This window comes from Gymnoscopelus microlampas (genome assembly GCF_963454915.1).
Source record: "Gymnoscopelus microlampas genome assembly, chromosome: 7".
NCBI classification, from domain to species: domain Eukaryota; kingdom Metazoa; phylum Chordata; class Actinopteri; order Myctophiformes; family Myctophidae; genus Gymnoscopelus; species Gymnoscopelus microlampas.
The window spans coordinates 25,178,732-25,187,900 of record NC_139944.1 but is presented as its reverse complement, the minus strand read 5'-3'; the positions used below and the strand labels follow the sequence as shown (position 1 = coordinate 25,187,900).

Below are 9,169 nucleotides of genomic sequence, written 5' to 3'. Positions count from 1 at the left end.
TTTTATAGCGCCACCAGGAGGCCGACTTATGTTAAATATTTGTATATATATATTCTTTCTGTGCAGCACTTAGGGCAATCTTTGGTTGTATGTAAATGTAATCTATACATAAAGTTTGATTTGATTTTAACTACTTCCTCCTCCGCGCTCCTCTGTGGGCAGCACTCTTGGCAGCACTCACTCAATTGAAGACCCTTGCTCTACGGCACTGTTTCTCAACCAGTGGGTCGGTACCCAAAAGCAGGCAAAGGGACCGTAATATATTGGGCACAGACTTCTTGGTCAAAATGGAATACTCCAGTAAAGTAAAAATACCTAAAAAGTGTACTTAAGTACAGTACTTGAGTACTGTACTGTACAATTAGACCATTGTCTATACAAAACTAGATATTCAACTTGATGTTCACAGATGGAACAAGATACAGAGAGGAAACTTTTGGAAAATGTATTTGTTTCCTTGTCACGCAACCTCACACGCTTCACACTTGCAACATGGACATTCTACTGTACAGCATGATTTACACAGTAAGTGTGAGAAGGAGTTCTCTCTCTTGACAAACTGTCTATTTGATTTGAGTTCATTCAACCTCCACCATCAGTTTGATTCTCTTCCTCATAAGTTCACGATTTTTTCACCTCAAACTGGGATGTATTTATCAGTGCCCGTTTACTTCTCTTTTCCACCCGCTATTTAACACCAGTTTATTTTATTATATTTCATTTTATTTGATGGAAGTACAGGACAACAGTTGTAGAAAAACAGCATGTACAGTACTCGTTCATAAATAAATAAGTATATACATAAAAATATTCTATGTTCCCTGGTTAGAGAGCCTGCCTGGGAAGTCAGAGGTCCCAGGTTTGAGTCCAGGCCTCGTGTCAAAGTGTCCTTGAGCAAGACACTTGACCCCTAATTGCTCCCTGAGGCTCTGCCTAAGTAGCGCCCACTGCTCCTGTTACTTAGGATGGGTTAAATTCAGAGAACATATAACTGTTATTATATCTATCTATCTATCTATCTATCTATATTTATTTACATATATACTATAATATACAGTGACAAATACCACAAGGGAGTTTGGACCATATTATTATTATTTTCTTTTGCTTTAAAATATGTTCTGCTTCAACTAACTACCTGTTTTACTCTTATTTTTGTCTTTATTCCATTTTTGCAGTGGTGGAAAAAGTATTCAAATGTTTTGCTTAAAGGGGCTACACCATGAATTTCATTTTTTTTTAGGTTTTTAGTATTTTTTGGGCTCCCCAGTGTCTCTTGTACCCAAAAAATTTTTTTTTTTTAACATTCAGTCATTCATGCTCATTTCATGGATTTCCTGAATGGGCGTGTCTGAACAGGCCATTTCAGAATGGCTGTGCAAGTGATGTCACTTGCACAGATTTTGCATTGACGATGGCCAGACAGAGTTGCTCAGTAGCTCCCCCCTGCCCAATAGGACGTTTTGGTATTGCAGCTGAAAAAGCTTGGAATGACAGACAGTCAGATTGTGAGAAAAAATATCTGGAAGTTTTTTAGGCTTACAACCTGTTTAAAACGTATTAGGGGGCAATATTTATATATAATATATATTTTTTTAATTCATGGTGTAGCCCCTTTAAGTAAAAGTATCAATACTGCAATGTAGAAAAATACTCTGTTACAAGTAAAATTCTGGAATTCTAAATTGACTTTAGTAAAAAGTCTAAACTCCAACAGACTTATTTACTGTTGCCAGTTTCCTTCTCTTATCCACGTGTGTGTGTGTGTGTGTGTGTGTGTGTGCGTGCGTGCGTGCGTTTGTGAATCATTTGGCTATTTTCCAGCAAGACCCAATTTTGCAGCCTCACTCTTGTGTTTCGATAGCAGTGCCACAGTACTTGAGTACTGTATTGTACAATCAGACCATTGTCTATACAAAACTAGATATTCAACTTGATGTTCACGGATGGAACAAGATACAGAGAGGGAACTTTTGGAAAATGTATTTGTTTACTTGTCATGCAACCTCACACGCTTCACACTTGCAACATGGACATTCTACTGTACAGCATGATTTACACAGTAAGTGTGAGAGAGAGTTCTCTCTCTTGACAAACTGGCTATTTGACTTGAGTTCATTCAACCTCCACCAAGACGGAGGTGGGTTCCAATTTCCTTTAGGCAAAACTCCAACAGACTTATTTACTGTTGCCAGTTTCCTTCTCTTATCCACCTGTGTGTGTGTGTGTGTGTGTGTGTGTGTGTGTGTGTGTGTGTGTGTGTGTGTGTGTGTGTGTGTGTGTGTGTGTGTGTGTGTGTGTGTGTGTGTGTGTGTGTGGAGTTCATCAACCTCCACCATCAGTTTGATTCTCTTCCTCATAAGTTCACGATTGTTTCACCTCAAACTGGGATGTATTTATCAGTGCCCGTTTACTTCTCTTTTCCACCAGCTATTTAACACCAGTTTATTTTATTATATTTCATTTTATTTGATGGAAGTACAGGACAACAGTTGTAGAAAAACAGCATGTTCAGTACTCGTTCATAAATAAATAAGTATATACATAAAAATATTCTATGTTCCCTGGTTAGAGAGCCTGCCTGGGAAGTCAGAGGTTTGAATCCAGGCCCCAGCCATGTGTCAAAGTGTCCTTGAGCAAGACACTTGACCCCTAATTGCTCCCTGAGGCTCTGCCTAAGTAGCGCCCACTGCTCCTGTTACTTAGGATGGGTTAAATGCAGAGAACATATAACTGTTATTATATCTATCTATCTATCTATCTATATTTATTTACATATATACTATAATATACAGTGACAAATACCACAAGGGAGTTTGGACCATATTATTATTATTTTCTTTTGCTTTAAAATATGTTCTGCTTCAACTAACTACCTGTTTTACTCTTATTTTTGTCTTTATTCCATTTTTGCAGTGGTGGAAAAAGTATTCAAATGTTTTGCTTAAGTAAAAGTATCAATACTGCAATGTAGAAAAATACTCTGTTACAAGTAAAATTCTGGAATTCTAAACTGACTTGAGTAAAACTACAAAAGTATTGGTATCAAAATGTACTAAAGTACCAGCAATAGAAAGCACTCATTATGCAAGTTTTCAAATGTATAAAAATCTTTTGAAAATAGCTGATCTATAAGATCACAATGCGTCGCAATGACTAGATGAAAACCAAACTAGATATTAAACTTCATTTTCACAGATGGAACAAGACGGAGGTTCCAATTTCCTTTAGGCAAAACTCCAACAGTCTTATTTACTGTTGCCAGTTTCCTTCTCTTATCCACCTTGCGTGCGTGCGTGCGTGTGTGCGTGCGTGAATATTATTTGGCTATTTTCCAGCAAGACCCAATTTTGCAGCCTCACTCTTGTGTTTCGATAGCAGGTGAGTCTGTAGATTAGAGATGCTTGCACCTTACCCAGACACAGTTTACAGATAACCTCATTGACATTCTCAGGTTCCCTATCAGCATTGGGTTTAAAACCAAAATATCGCCAAACAGACTTTGACCTGGGTTTTGACAACAAATCCCCCGCCTCCGCCATTGTTTGTCGTCTTGTGTAAACTGCAGTTTGTTTAGAGCGGCCTTCTTTCTCCCTCCCCGACTCGAGTCACGTGATACGCCTATGTGGCTCTGTGCCCTGCATGTGACCTGCCTGCCTGCACTCTTTAACTCGTTGAGGCAGAGAGCAGGCGGAGACAATATGTACTGTTTTTTTTTTCCCTTCTTTTTGTTTTTACCAAAACAGTGCTATCGTGTGCACTTAACGTACTCGGTGGTGTGCCCGCACACCCGTAACACCGGTAACACCGGGTATCGTGACATCCCTACTAACAACCAATCAATCTATCTGGGAACCCATCGTCAAATAAAAAGGAAAAAGAGCGCCCTCTGCTGTTTTTCAGAGATTAGCAATCAATAGACCTAGACCCTAGCAACCACTGTTTTACCCTAAAAATATGTATAACACTACTCAACACTGTCAACACTATCAAAACTTTTAACACTACTACTACTTTAACACCTTTAAAACCTTTAACACCATCTGTAAAACCTTTATCACCTTCAAAACCTTTAAAACCTTTAACAACTTTAAAACATTTAGAACCGTAAACCTTTCAAACCTTTAGAACCTTTAAAACTAGGGATGTTCGATATTGACCTTTTTACCGATATCCGATTTACAGATATATGCAGGCTTTTTCACCAAAAGTCAAGTAATTGTCAGGTAACAGCATCACATATCTAATAAAATAAAATAGCTATAATATCAATATAATATCTATTCAATCTAATATAATACAGTGATGTTGTTAGGTTTTCAATAAAGTGAGTCCTGGGACTCACTGGTGGTCATTTGAATGAGTCCTACTAATCTTAGATTAGATGTTGGCATATTTGACAGTGCAGAAGCATAATTGCTTTGATGCCTATAACATTAACAAGTGTCAACGAGCGTCAGCTGGACACCGACACACACACCTGCCCTCTGCAGTACTCTAATTTGAAAGTGACTGGAGTCTGTCTCATGTACTTACTGTACCTGCTAGCCTGGCATAGCCAGACTAATATCTGGAATCTCTGTGTGGAATCTGCATTTCCAAGGGGCGGATTTGCACTGGCCTATTAGTCTGGTTTCCAGGCTGTGTACCTGCTGGTGTATGTATTTCTGTCTAATAAAGTATTCAGAAAGCCTACCAGAAACCCACCTTTGCGTAAAATCCACATTTTGTGCCATAAAATAAAATATATCCATAAGATGGGGCCTGATATTTCTTATATTCCTTATATATTTCTCGTTAATTCAATAAAACGTATACAATTGGGTGGTTGCATTTGCTCTCCCTGCTTCTATTGAGACATTTAGATCCTGTGTCTAGATTGGACACAATCCTGTTTCTGGCTTGACACAACTGATGAGAGTGTGAAATTTTGACTACATCATCACACTCACTCCATTCACTTCACTGGCTCCCCATCACTTTTAGGACTGAATACAAGATTTCCCTTCTGACTCATCAGTGCATCCACGGTAATGCTCCCCCCTACCTCAAAGAACTTCTCAAACCACAACCCCCCACTCGGAACCTTAGCTCGTCCAACACCAACCTTCTCCTTGCCCCCATGAACATAATTCTGCACCATTACATGGGCTACCGGGCATTCTGCTCCACTGCCCCACGCCTGTGGAATGCCCTCCCCGACCATTTGAGAGCCCCGAAAAATGGAGTCAAAACATACCTTTTTAACAAAGCTTTTGCTTAGTCTTTTTAGTTTTTTCTTGGGTCTTTTACTCTATAGTTTTTTAATATACATTGTACCCAAAGAAGGGTCTTATGTTGTTGCCAAAAGTGTTTTTTGTTTTTGTCTGGCCTTTGTTATTTTTTGCCATTTAAACCCTGTAGCACTTTGTGATTTACAAAAACGTAAATTGCGTTATAAATAAAATGTATTATTATTATTATTATTATTATTATTATTATTATTATTATTATTATTGCAGCCAGGCAAGGAAGCCTACCGTAGTGTCAAGGGCAACACCACCAGGATTCTGAACAGTTTCCACCTGGCTGCTGTTAGATAGTGATGACTTCTAAAGAATCAACTCCGTATTTAAACAGGAAACTTTTATTAGGTTCACCGTGTACAACACACACACACACACACCGGCTCCTAGTGTACACACGTGAATGTAATCAGTGACTCCCAGTCACCACCTTATGACGTCATCATTAAGTACACATCAGTACACAACATCTCCCCCTTACTAGGAAATAAACTCCACTGTATCATGTACAGAACAATAACATCACTGACTTCAATTATTTCACATACAGAACAGATTTTTTTTTTTTCAATACGCAACCCTGTCCTAAAAAAAACCAAAGGTTCATCATGAATAAAATTCACATTTGTAAACAATAGATGCATAATGTAAACCATAAATCGAACATGACTGGTAATGCATAAACATATCTGGCACATATTTCTCTCTTTTTTTTTCTTCTTTACAGTGCCAGACAGGCCTTTATTCACTTAGTGACAAAGTCTGTCAGTCTCTGTGGCAGTTTGGTCTGCCTGTGGGGTCTCTCACACCTAGGCGTTGTGGCCTTGGGTGTGGACACCCTAGTGTGAGTCTCTGTGTTGGACTCTGTGTCAAGCGTGTCTTGTTTCTCCTCATCCTCCGTCCATGTTATTTGTGTCTTGCTGGATGACTGTGGAGCGGGATCCTCTGTGTAGTATTTCTTGACGAATGTAGTGTTCCTAGAATAGGTCGCTCCACTTGGTGATTGGACAACCACATTGTTACCATCCTTGCTGATTACCTTGTGTGGTGTCTTGTTGAAGGTTGTCGTAAACTTGTCTGTTTTGTCTTGCTTTAGTAGGACATCATCTCCCACAGACACATCCGAGTGTTTTGCATTGTTTTTGTTGTCTGTGTACAGTTTTGACTGTCCTTTTCTCTCAGCATCAGCGTCTCTGACCTCCAGGTCTCTCTGTGGTGTTGTGATGTCTGGGAGCTTTCCTCTGATCTTTCTCTTGAACAGGAGCTCCGCAGGACTTTTCCCTGTTGTGGAATGATCTATAGATCGATAGATAGTCACATACTTGCGTAGCTCTTTTTTCCAGTTCAGCCCCTCAGACTGTGCAATGCGAATCCTCTTCATTAGTGAGGCGTTTTGCCTCTCCACCTCACCATTGGCTTGTGCCCACTTAGGTGTGGTTTTCACATGCACAATGCCGTTCTCCTGGCAGAATGCTTGGAACTGTTCAGACATGTACTGGGGTCCACAATCTGATCGAATGGAAACAGGAAGCCCATGTCTGCTGAAGATATTTTCTAAGCTGTCTATGACCTTTTCAGCAGTGGTCGACTGCAGGATCTCGTACTCGTAATAACGGCTGTAATAGTCTATTACAACTAATATTGAATGTCCTGTCGGTAGTGGGCCTAGTAGGTCAGTGGCTAAATCCTGCCACGGCCCATCTGGAAGTGTTGTGGGTCTCAAAGGTTCAGGCACGTCAGGCCTTGACACTATTTGGCACCTGTGACATGACCTCACATACTTCTCTGCTGCTTTATCAATACCTTGTGCCTACAATCCCCAAGTGTCCCTCGTGGGCCAACTGCAGGGCCCTGTCTCTGAGTGCATGTGGCAGTACAATGCGTGTCCCCCTTAACACCAACTGTCCAATTACACACAGTTCATACGCGATGCGCGCATACACCTGGCATTTGTCAAAACATCCACTCAGTATCGCACTTCTCAGGTCACTGAGTTCCTTATCTGTTGCAGAGGCTTCCTCTACCTCTCTAGTGGTCAGTGCGCGTGGAGTAGCGTGTGTGGCAACAAACTGCACGTATTCCTCCGCTCCGTGCTTGTGATTCCCCTCTGTCGTGCTCTCTCCCAGTAGTCGCGACAGGGGATCTGCAATGTTGTCTTTTCCGGGTATGTGGATTACTCTGAACTCGTAAGGTTGGAGTCGCAGCACCCACCGTTCAATACGGGCACATGGCTTAGAGGTCGGGCTGTATATGGCCTCCAGAGCCTTGTGGTCTGTTACTAAGTCAAACCTTTTTCCATATATGTATGGGTGCAGCCTCTCGCATGCCCAAACTAAGGCAAGGGCCTCACGTTCAGTTTGTGAGTATCTCCGTTCACAGTCAGTCAGGCTCCTGCTCACATAACATATGGGCACCATTTCCTGCTGCTGTTGCTGTACTAGGACTGCTCCTATTCCTACTGGTCCTGCATCTGCTATGACTTTAGTAGGAGCATCTTTATCAAAGTATGCCAGAGTACCAGCCTCAGCTAACTTTTCCTTAATCACTCTAAATGCTTGTTTTTGCTCTGGCCCAAAAATGAAAGGTGCGTCTTTCTTAGTCAGCCTCCTCAGTGGCTCTGATTTGCTAGCAAACTGTGGTATAAAGCTAATCCACTGTGGGTATTGGATATCTCCCCCTAATGATAGCTGCATTAGCCCTCCTCATGTCAAGACACATTCTGATGTCGTCTTCATTTGCTTTTGGTGCAACTACAACAGGGTTCACCCACGGTGTGGGTCCCTCGACCTTCTCAATAATGTCCATGTCTAGCAGCTGATTCACTTTTTTCTCTACTGCTTCTCTTAGGTGAAATGGCACCCGCCTTAGGGGTTGTGCCACTGGTGTCACACTCTCATCAATATGCAAACTTAGTTGCTTTGTGTTCAGTTTACCAACACCTTTAAACAGTTTGGGGTATTTCCTCTGTATTTCAGATTTAGCATCTGTCACTGCTGCTATGTTTGTACCTACCCTCAGTACACCTAGTTCAATAGCAGTTTTCCTCCCATGCAGTGGCTCCCCACGTCCCTGTATTACAGTGAATTCTGCTTCAGTGTTACATTTTCCCACTTTAACTTGACATTTGAACACACCCATTACTGGTAGGGGCACCTTGGAAGAGTATGGATACAGGGGTTTGCTAACTGCCTTGGTGGAAACACATTTTACATTTTTACTTTTAAGCATTTCCCAAGTGTTTTCATCTACAATGTTACTTGATGCACCTGAATCAATTAGCATAAGCAGATCTACTCCCCCAACATCAAATGTGACCCTCTCTGTATTGGAATCATCACCAACCACAAATGCATAGTTTCTGTCCCCAGTGTCCTGGTCATCAGTTTCAACACATTTCACATTCTGTCTGTCTTTACCTTTTGATTTGCACATTTTCGCATAGTGGTCTTTTCCATTGCACTTTCTGCATGTCTGTCCCTTTGCTGGGCGTGCAGAGTCCTTGGCTAGATGATCTCCGTGTCCACATCTGTAGCACACTTTGTTATCTTTGTTATATTTCTCTTTTCCCTCTCCACAATCTCCACGAGGCGTTGGTTTCCACTTCTGTGATTTCCCCTCCTTCTTGAAGACGCGGTTCACCGTCTCTCTCCCCTCAGCGCTGTCTCCGTCGCTCATCTTCATCGTCTTCATCGCCGCCATCTGCGCCTCCACCCGTTCACACTGCGCCGCTATCTCCAGAGCGCGCGGTAGCGTCAGTTGTGGATCCTCCAGCAGCTTTCTCCTCACATAATCCGACGTGCATCTGCTCAACACTGCATCTCGTATTTGATTACCAATGTCCGCATCAAACGCACAGTCTCTTGCAGCCTGACAAAGTCTCGTCA

At 41.6% G+C, this 9,169-nt stretch overlaps 1 long non-coding RNA gene across 1 annotated transcript in view; it reads right to left on the bottom strand.

The window, feature by feature from the left end:
- Positions 1–4,205: 4,205 nt before the first annotated feature.
- The window catches only part of LOC311049721, a 468,691-nt gene continuing 463,727 nt past the window's right edge, over positions 4,206–9,169 (bottom strand). Inside the window, exons 2-3 of the long non-coding RNA XR_014601223.1 lie at positions 4,342–4,480; positions 4,206–4,280 (exon numbers count right to left, since the gene is read on the bottom strand). This is a non-coding gene — a long non-coding RNA (uncharacterized lncRNA). The remainder of the gene's footprint in view (positions 4,281–4,341; positions 4,481–9,169) is intronic.